General features: G+C 39.2%; 1 long non-coding RNA gene across 1 annotated transcript in view; it reads right to left on the reverse strand.

Annotated features, from left to right (window-relative positions):
* The window catches only part of LOC102483314 (uncharacterized), a 43870-nt gene that overhangs the window by 6607 nt on the left and 26227 nt on the right, over positions 1 to 11036 (reverse strand). Inside the window, exon 2 of the long non-coding RNA XR_333807.2 lies at positions 910 to 1011. This is a non-coding gene — a long non-coding RNA (uncharacterized LOC102483314). The remainder of the gene's footprint in view (positions 1 to 909; positions 1012 to 11036) is intronic.

Raw genomic sequence — 11036 nt, forward strand, 5'->3', positions numbered from 1 at the left:
GAATGACTCAAGAATAACAGTGGGATGGTGTAGCATAAAATAGGTCATCTAAGCATGCAGTTCTGAACTGAGTAACTTGCTGATCCTTAGGACTTGGGCTTATTTTAAGACAGAATCAGGTAGAGAAAGAGAAAACACGAAAGATTGCTGTTAAGTGTTCTTTTCTCTCATTTCTCTCTCTGCTCTTCAGTATTTGTCAAACTTTGTCTCTGCATGTATTAAACACTCATATTTAATGGCCAGAGCCTCAGAAATCAAACCAGACTCTCCAGAGGAGGGGCACAGGAATCTGTATGCTGAAAAAATGATTCTTAGGATGGCAGTTTGGGAAATACTACACACCAAGCCACACCTACGAGACTTACCTGGTCATGCCTACCCTGGCCTCTACTTTGCTCTCACATTCACAATAATCCCGGTGGAGAATCCAGATTCGCTTTTGTTGTACGTATTTGTTTAGTGTCAGGTTCTGATCACGCAGTTTCTGAGTCCAGTCTTTCATCTTGGTTGTAGTTTTTCTGTCTACTTAATATTCTAGACTGGTTTTAAAGTGAAATGAATTCCCTCTCTGATTAATCTTGCCAGAGCAGCTCAGAAAAGAAAGAAAGAAAACAACTATTTGAATACCTTCTCCTAATATTTGAGGAAATTGGATGTTAAATAGATTCAAAGTAACTGAAGAATAGTTGTGAAAGGGGATTTAAAAAAAAATAGTTAACAGAATTCCAAAAGTACAAAAAAAATCAATACCTAAAAAGTATGATTCATCCGTTTCTACCAGTTACACAGTTCTCCTCCTCAGAGACTGCTAGTATTTCATGAATCCTTTGGAGATCTTCCAATGAGTTTTTCAACATTTATGTAATATGCATATATATTTCTTTTACACAAAAGTACCGTGCTACTTACTCAGTCCTGCATATTGCTTTTTTCACCTCATTTATCTTGGAGATTGTTGGAGGTTGAATTTTCTTCCCTAAAAAGAGATGTTGGAGTTTTAACTCCTGGTACCTAAAAGAAAAAAAAGACCTTTTTGGGAAATAAGGTCATTGCAAATGTAATTAGTTAAATTTTCACTGTCGTATAAGGATAAGGATGGCACCTCAATTCAACATGACTGGTGTCCTTACAAGAGGAGAACACAGAGCTGAACAGGGATAATGCCGCATGACAGACAACAGTGCAGAGATGGGAGTCATGGGAGTCACGCAATGCAAGCCAAAGAATGTCTAGGTTTGCTGTCAAACGCCAGAGGCCAGGAAGGATTCTTTTTTTGGAGAGGTTTTTTCTTTTTCTTTTTTTTTTTTTTTCTTTTTTCTTTTGTTATAGGGCATGTGCACTCACCAGAAAGACAGAGACAGAAAGCAAGAAATCATCCTCCTCACCCCACCCCAGGGAGAGATGGTCACGCCGCAATCCCTTCTCTTCCATTCTCCTCTCAGGATCTTGGGCACGCACACGTGCCCTGCATGAGTTTAAGCCACCAGGTCCTGGACTCGAACCGCAGTAGACTATGTGGGAGTTCAGCAACATAGCCATTACACTAACTGCTGGTCCCAGGAAGGATTCTCTCTACAATTGTAAAGGGAGCATGTGCTTGCCAACTCCACCTTAATTTTGAACCTCTAGCTTTCAGAACTGTGGTACAATATTGTTTTAAGCCCCATGGTTTGTAGTACTTCCTTTCCTCAGTTTTAGGAAACTAATACGGAGACCTCTCCATGTTAGTAGGGAACCATATGTTCTATTTGACGACTGCCTGATATTGTATAGTAGAGCTGGACCATAACTTATTTACACAGTCCTCTATAGATGAATATTTAAGCTGTCTTCAAACTTTTGTCATTATAGCCAAGCTGCGGGTGGATAGAGGCCTGAAGATGCTGATAGGGGTGCCTGTCTTTCTGTCTCGTTTGCTCATGAAAGAAATAAAAATTTAAAATACATCAATGAATAACATTCTGCATATGCCTTATTTCACACATGTGTAAGATTATTCTGGGCTGGAACCAGCAGATGGCATGATAGTTACATCATTGGACTCCCACGTAGTTGACCACGGTTTGAGGCCCTGACTTGGTGGCTTAAAACTCACCCCAGGAACATGTGTGTATGTGCCCAAAATCCTGAGAGGAGAATGGAGGAAAAGGGATTGCAGCATGGCCATCCCACCCAGAGGGGTCATTTCTTGCTTTCTGTCTCTCTGTCTCTCCGACAAGTGTATGTGCCTTAGAGCAAATCTCTCTCTCTAAAAAAAAAACAAAAACCAAAAAAACAAAAACATTATCCTGGGCTAAATACCTAAGAGTGGTGAATACTTACATTAAAGTAAGATATTTTGCACAGAGTAAGAGAGAAATTATTGTAACTTGAATGACCTTAAGTTTCCACAGAAGTTATCATAAAAGTGTGCTGAAATTAACCTTTATGCTAAACAAAATGACTTTGTTCTGAATTTTCTCCCATTCCCCCCCACCCCCACTAACCGGCCACCAGCTGCATGACCCTTTAGATAGACTTTTTCTTCTCTCTGGATCTCTGTTACACTTCAGTTTTTGGGGGCTTTAGGGTGAATGTAAGGATCAAATGGAAAAAAATTGTGAAAGAAATTGCCCTATGCAAAGACAGATTTGCTATTGTGCTATTGCCTTTGCCTTTAAACAATGTGTTATAACTTTATTATGCCCTTTAACCATGTGCTGTACACACACACACACACACACACACACACACACACACAGTTGCACTGGGTTAATACATCTGTTTCTCATACTTGTGTTTTCATGTATTTAGTAATTTCTTACTGTGTCCTCCTTTCTATTTGCCCACAGTTGTTATAGTACCTTTTCTACAAATGATGCTACTTGACTATAAGTATTTCTTTCGTGCTTTGGGGTGCTAAATTTCTCATCAATGAAAATTCATTTCCTGAAGATAGAATAAGAATTTGTTTTTACATAATCTATTTTTTTTTTTGTTTTCTCTTTTCTTGGTAATTTCTTACTGTGTCCTCCTTTCTATTTGCCCACAGTTGTTATAGTACCTTTTCTACAAATGATGCTACTTGACTATAAGTATTTCTTTCGTGCTTTGGGGTGCTAAATTTCTCATCAATGAAAATTCATTTCCTGAAGATAGAATAAGAATTTGTTTTTACATAATCTATTTTTTTTTTTGTTTTCTCTTTTCTTGTTTAAATTTGCTATAGGGTGTGTGCTTGCTGGAGAGAAGGAGAGAGAGAGAGAGAGAGAGAGAAAGGGAGAAAGCAAACCCCCACCACCCCAGAGGGAATGACCACATGGCAAGCCTTTCTCCACTCTCCTCTCAGGATTTAGGGCATACAGAAAAGCCTACGTGCCCTTCAAGCTGCAGGGACTGTGACTCCAATGGCATAGTTGACCATGTGGGATACAACTGTCCCAACCACCATGCTACTGGCTGGGCCTAGAATTCAGTTTCCATGGACACTTTCTTCAGTATAATATCCATCTAAAATTGTCACAGCTGATCTGTGATGAGAGCAATCTAAAAGAAGGAGATTATTTCATCTTGCTTGTTTTGGTCATGAAGAATTTTCTTTTTAAGTAGGGTTTAAGATTGGGACCTTGCTCACATGGTTATTATTCTTAGTATACACAGCCTTGTAGCCTGCCAAGAATTGTAATAACTACAGTATGCTGTTGTTTATAAGGTAGAACGGTGAAGTGCTAGGAAATAAGTCTTCACACATCTCTCTTGGGCCATTCTGATGTACTTAAATTCCTACCTTCAGAGTCAGAGTGATGCTTTTGTGAATTCTCTCTCAAATGTAAATAGCCCAAAGAGGTATCACAATAAACAATTATCAGTCATTAGCAGCTCTGTGTGAATTAGTCTTTTAGCTTCTTCTCCTGCTGACACTGGATGGCCAAGAAGGAAGTGAGAATTCTACAGAAAAGCTTTCAATGAAGTGAGCTGTGCTCTCCCAAGCCCAGAAAAAGCAGTAGAGCAAGGCAGGTTTCCTCTAATTCTTCCTCTTCTCACTGACCAGAGAGCCTTTGGAAGAAGGAAGTCCTAAGATTGGAGCGGTCTAGAGAATTGAACTAAGAGAGACCTCCTCACTTACTTGCAGACTCAACTCTCAGCAAAATCATAACGATGTAGTTCTTAACATTTTCTAAACTTTCAGTTTGACAAGTGTAAGGATAATTCTAGCAAAACTCAAAATGGTATCTGACAGTCTAAAGGGTTCACATTTTTAAAAAACATTATGTTAGGAGTGGCTATGTTCTGAATCAAGCCATTTACTTAAAAGTATCCTGTATTCTCCTGCCGTTTCCCCCTTTTCCCATTTCTGTGACTATTATGGGGACATTTATTTTTATCCACTTTGGAAAAAGCTGTTTGACTTTACCAATTTTTAAAAAAATAATTATTTAGTTTTATTTATATTGTTATTATTTTAAATTTTTTATAGACACTCACCAGAGAGAAACAGAGAGGGAAAGTGAGAAAACACCAGGCCCAGGACTTGAACCGTGGTTGGCCAATGTGGGAGTCCAGCACCCCAATCGTGATGCCACCTGCTGGTGTTAACGAACTCAAATCAGGTTCACTCACCCAAGCGCTATAAAACCAAACCATAGGAATGTGGCGTGATGAAGGAAAGTACAGCTTTATTGCAAAGTGCAAAGCAAGGAGAGCGGTCAGCTCATGCTGAAAAGACACAGTCTCTCTGAGGTGCTCCCCATATGCGTTTTTAAGGGCAAAATTAGGGGCAGAGGTTCTAGGCATATGATCAGTGCAGTGATTGGTTCAAGAGGGCGTGATCATTTCCTGGGCATTCTTGATTGGTGAGGCCTTAGATAATCAAATTTCTCTTCAGGTTTCTGGAGCCATTCAGCCTGGAGTCTTTGAGCTCACAACCAGCAGTTTCCAGACTATAAAACATCTTACATATTGCAATGAAAACCTTCTCTTTCCTGTAAGTGAGAGTTTTAGAGGTCAACTGGCCCTCATTCATGGTCAAATGATCATTTTGGTCATTATCATAACCAAAGTCTGAAAACTTACCCCTTACTCTGGGCCATTACAATGTAAATGGACCTTATATTTCAAGAACCTTAGAAAATACATTAGGGGGTCCTTGTTCGGTTTCATTGTCCCCACCACCCCCATTTATTTTTAAAGATAAGGGGTTTTCTTTTTATTTTTTAAAAATATTTTATTCAACTTTATTTATTTATTTTAATTTGACCAGAGAGGGACAGAGAGAGAGAGAGAAAGTGAGAAAGCAAGCCGCCAGGTCCAGGACTCAAACTACAGCTGGCCATGTGGGAGTTCAGCACTCATAACCACCATGCCACTTGCCAGCCCCTTTACTGAATAGTTTAGGGTCCACAAGGTAATCAGTATTCTCCAGTGCACCCTTCTGTCGCCTGAGCCCTGCCTGGGGGACTAACTGCCCGGCTTGTTCAGACACACATTCTCACTCTACTGCTCCCTCCTTTCTCCCTCCCTCTTCCTCTCTCTCTTTCTCTTATTAAGGTTTTTCCAGTTCTCACAGAACTGAAAAACACTGTTGGAAAGAGGTGATATCCCATGTAGGTAAACCTGCCTGGACACTTGGCTATATCTTGCAAGGAGTTCACATTCATTTCTGAAGCATTAAATAATTGTAAATTGAAAGCACCCCATAGAGAAAACACTCACTTTCCCTGAGAACATCCACCAAATTGTAAGTGGTTTCATAAATTAGATTCACCCAGAGTTGTTTCAATACAAATATTGCTCTTCATCATTGATTTATTGAACTTGTCATATTATTTCTCTGTGAAATTTATACTCTATGAGAAAAATTTCCCTAAATAAAGAAGCTTCCATTTCTTATAATAGTATTATTTTTATTCAATTACTGGCCCTTTCTCCTCTGTCTAAAAACATGCTCAAGCCTCTCCCTATCCTAGAAAAATTCCTCCTTTGACTCTTTCTTAATCAAGTAAGTGTATTTTGTCTTTTCTTTCCTTCCTTTTAGACTTTTTTTTTTTTTTTGAAGAGGTTTTTGCTATAGGGCGCCTGCGCTCACTCGCCAGACAGAGAGAGACAGAGAGACAGAAAGCGAGAAATCACCCCCCAGGGGGGATGGCCAAACCGCAATCCCTTCTCCTCCATTCTCCTCTTGGGGTCTTGGGCACGCATGCACACGCGCTCAGTGTGAGTTTTAAGCCACTGGGTCCAAGACGTGAACCGCGGTCGACTACATGGGAGTCCAGCGACATAGTCATCACGCTAACTGCTGGTCCCATAGACTTCTTTTTTTTTTAAATAAATTTACTAGAGAGGGAGGGAGGGAGAGAGAGAAAGAGAGAGAGAGAGAGAGAGAGAGAGAATGAGAAAGCAAGCTACCAAGTCCAGGACTTGAACCACAGTTGGTCATGTGGGATTCCAGCACTGTAACCACCAACACCACCTGCCAGCCCCCCTTGTAGACTTTATATCACCACTTGCAGGTCCTAACCTCCCATTTTTTCCGCAACCAACTGTGATATTATTAATTGTAATGGCTAATATCTATTGAGTAAATAATGTGTGCAGTGCACTATGCAGCTTATGTATATTATTTCACTTAAATCTTCCAAGTATCCAAAGAGGTAAGTATTGTTAATAGCCCTGTTAATACAGATAAAAACACTGAGGCTTAGAATATGTCTATACATCACCCACCAAGTCAGCCAGCGAGTGGCTGGCAATTTGGAAACTCCAGTTTTGACCTGTAAGTGATGTCAAAGTTGTTGCTATTTATCCAGAATATGTACTGTCTCTACCACCTCACTGTAACCAGTTATTACCTAATCATGCGCAAAGTCCATTTTCAATCTTCATTCTTCTCAACTCCATGGAATCATTTGCCACTGTTGGGCATCTAGAATTTTCTTCCAGCATTCATTTCCATGAAATTACACTCTTTTACATTTCTATAATTTCTGACTTTGCTAGTTTATTTTCCTAAAGTTTCTCTTAAATGGTGTAAACTGAATTTTCTTCTAACTTGGAACATCTTTCCTGAGTGATCTCAATTACTTCTATAACTCCAAAAATGATCACAACTCAAATTCCAGCATCCCTTTCTACTGAGCTCTAGGTTCATCTCTATTTATAGGCATCACAAACTAGAACTATCCAAACCAACCTTTCAGACTCATTATTTTTCATTCAGAGCTGGTTTGTCCCTTTGCATTTTCTCCCTCATTTGTTTTGTTTTGTTTTTACTTTTGCAAGAGGGTTTGTGCACTTGGCAGAGAGAAACAGAGAAAGGGAAAGTGAGAAAGCCCTCCCTGCCTGGGGGACAGTCACACCACGGTCCCTTCTCCATTTCTCCTCTCAGGATTTTAGGTGCATAAACAAATGCACCTGGCATGTTTTTCAAGCTACTGGGGCTGGGATTGTAACTATGCAGTCAGCTATGTGGGATCCAGTCGCCTTCACCACACCATTGGCTGGCTCTCCTTCCTTGATCTAAAACATATTTTTTGAAAATATGCAAGTTAAAGAATGGGGGAAGAGTATTATTTTTATGACTCTTTTTTTTTTTACTCTCATATTTTATCAGTTACCATTTCCTATGTATTCTAATTTCTAAATTTGTCTTCACCTCCATTATCTGCTTTAGCTTAGGCCCTCATCTTAGCTCTTCCTTTTGACAACCAGTATTACACATTGCACTTTTTTGCATTCCCTATTATCCCCAGCACAATTTTGTATATAGAAATAGACCATCAGACATTTGTTAAGTGAATAAATAAATACCTATCTAACAGTTATACTTCTTGAAATTTTCTCTATTTCATAACACTTACATAGTGCTTGTTATTCACCAGACATTATTCTAAATGCTCTGGCTATATTATTTACTTAACCTTTTTAAATGGGTAAAGGTTTTATGACCATTTTAAATATGGGGAGACAATCATGACTAGCCCAAGTTTATGCAGCTAGTAAATGGTAGAGCTACAATTAGATTACAGGCAGTTTAAATTTGAATCCATGCTTCCAACCATTGTGCTTCCTTATGTTTCTTTTTTTTTTTCTTTCTTTTGTTTAATTTGCTACAGGGCATGTGCACTCAAGAGAGTGAAAGAGAGAGAGAGAGAGAACCCTCTAGGTGGGATGACCACACAATTTCTTCTCCATTCATGATTTTGAGCATGTGCACACACATTCCCCATGTATTTTTCCCCCATGTATTTTTCAAGCTATTGGCTCTCGGACTCAAACTGTGCAGTCAGCTTTGTGAGACCCAGTCACCTTAACCTCTGTGCCAACCAGCTGGCCCCCTTGTATTTCCTTCTGTTCTGTCTCACTGTATTACCCTGAAGACATAATTATTTTTTCTATTATAGCTATGAAAATATAATAGTAACTAAATTCACAAATTTGTAGGTGTGGATTTGGGACTAAATTCATATTCCCAACTCCTCATCAAATTCTGAAACACTTCAGAAAAAAACCCCACAGTTTGAGGGGAAATAATCTTTTTTTTTTTTTGGAGAGGTTTTTGCTGTAGGGCACGTGTGCTCGCCAGACAGACAGAGAGAGACAAAGAGACAGAAAGCGAGAAATCACAGCCCAGGGGGGATGGCCACGTCGCAATCCCTTCTCCTCTCGGGATCTTGGGCGCGCATGCACATGCACCCGGTGTGAGTTTTAAGCCACCGGGTCTGGGACGCGAACCGTGGTCGACTACGTGGGAGTCCAGCAACATAGCCATTATGCTAACTGCTAGTCCCAAGGGGAAATAATCTTAAAGCGGGGTCCACTGGATCAACAATATGTGAAGTAAAACCAATATTGCACCATTGGCTCAAAGCAAAACAAGGCCTCTGTAGTAGGTTCTGGGCTATTTGATGCGGATCAGACCTGCTCCTTCTGATCATGGGCAGCACTAAGTTGAGAAGACAAGGCTTGAAGGTAGGACAAAATATAGTTTGGAGATGCCAAAAAAGATAAAGTGAGTAGATGAGCTATAGCCAGTAAGTGATGATCAAAGATAGGTCCACATGGAAGAATATATTAAAGTCAGCAAGTATACAGGGGTCAAGAATATGAAAAAACTGAGAGTCGACCTGGGTCACAAAAGCACAAAGCAGAGAATGGGTGCCAGAGAAAAACGTACCTTCAAAATCATGGTAAAGATTGTGCAGGTATCTTACATTGTAATAGCACGGAAAGAGTTTTGAATTGGATGTCAAAAGACCCTCATTATAATTTGGTTCTACCAACAACTGGACGTGTTTAAACTATCCACAGCTCATTTTTCTCATTAAGATTAGAGTTTTCAATGTGGTGACCTCTGACAGTTATATATTGATAGTTACAAAGTCCATTATCTTTCACAAAGTTGTCTTAAAGACTTTTAGTCACAAAATCTTATTATTAAGGAAATCTTCGCAAGTACTTCCATTTAGTAAAGTGCTATGTTGACAAATTTATAGATTATTTGCAGATATATAAGTTAGTACATATACCACTTTACTAATCCATTGCTTGTTATGAAATATGAAAATAATAAAGATAAAACAACATATTGCAAGGACTTTTCAGTTGTGATGGTATCAAACAATCATTAACTAGTATGTCAAGGCACAATATTCAGGGAAGGGTGAAGTTTGTCATTAATAATAAATGTAAATGCCTGTTTCAAGTAGTCCCTGGCAATTTTTATTTTCATTTTTTTGCCTACTTCTTGTTAGATCTGATTAGGTTGTCATTGTTTTTTATAGCAATCTGGCTAACAAAGAACTCTTACTTCGACTCAGAAGTGTCAATAATGTCACGCTCTTGTTCATCCACTCTTATGTCATCTGCTGGTCTCAATTTGTCAGTGTAATCTTCAATGTGGAGTTTTTTTCACCACTCATTTCCTTTGAATTATTTATTAATTTTATTATTATTATTTTTAATTTGCTATAGGGCCCATGTGTTTACTAGAGAGAGACAAAGAGAGAATGAGAGAGAGAGAAAGTGAGAAAGCAAGCCACCAGATCTAAGATTCAAACCACTGTTGGCCATATGGGAGTCCAATGCCTCACCCACCATGCCTCTTACTGGCTCCCAATCATTTCTAAATACGTACACTTTATACTCGGACACATTCCAAGACCCAAGTGGATGTCTAAAACCATGGATAGTACCAAACTTACATATACTATGCTTTACTTTATACATACATATTTAACAATAGTTAATTTTCTAAATTAGGCACAGTATGACTTTAACAACAACTAATAATAAAATAGAGCAATTATAACAATAGATTATAATACAAGTTATTTAAATGTGTTATGTCTCTGTCACAATATCTTATTGTACTGTACTCACCTTTTTTGAACTTTAGGTGACTAGGGGTAACTGAAACTGCAGAATGTGAAAGCACAGATGAGGGAGGACTACTATACATGATGGGAGTATTAGTGTAATTACCTAGATATTGTAGTACATAGATTCACTTAACCTGACTTTTTGGGTTCTCTCAATAGCAGACCCTGAATCAAGAGCTTGTGTGCAGGTCATTTTCTTGGGTAGTGATCCTACAAAACGCAAGAGAGGGAGTAAGAAAAGTATGATGAAGGGTGTGCTGATGAGCCTGTTGTGGGCTCAGTCCCATCAGTCACTTTCTAAAAAGCCATGTGGACTATACCTCAATTCCTCCTTGCGTGGATGATGGGAGACTGGGGCATTTGCCCACCAACATCATCTTTGGCAGTATTAACTCTGCACTTCAGGATTACACCTGTTTTTTGACAGAGCAAACTCCCATGGTACCAGAGAATCAGACAGAGAAGAAGAGAGATATTGCTGCTAGAGACAGGAAGTTTTTAGCATGCTGCAAACTATTTACCATATGTAAGGTGAATTCAGGTGGGCCTAGCAGGTATGGGTCATGATATATATAGTGTCTCCTACAGTGAGTGATGGTTCATTTGGGATTAAGGTCAGGGGGACTGAACTCTGATAGGTTGAAGTGAATAAAGCAAGGAGAGCACTAGCATCAACCTCTT

Source organism: Tupaia chinensis, unplaced genomic scaffold (assembly GCF_000334495.1).
Source record: "Tupaia chinensis unplaced genomic scaffold, TupChi_1.0 Scaffold000097_1, whole genome shotgun sequence".
NCBI classification, from domain to species: Eukaryota; Metazoa; Chordata; class Mammalia; order Scandentia; family Tupaiidae; genus Tupaia; species Tupaia belangeri.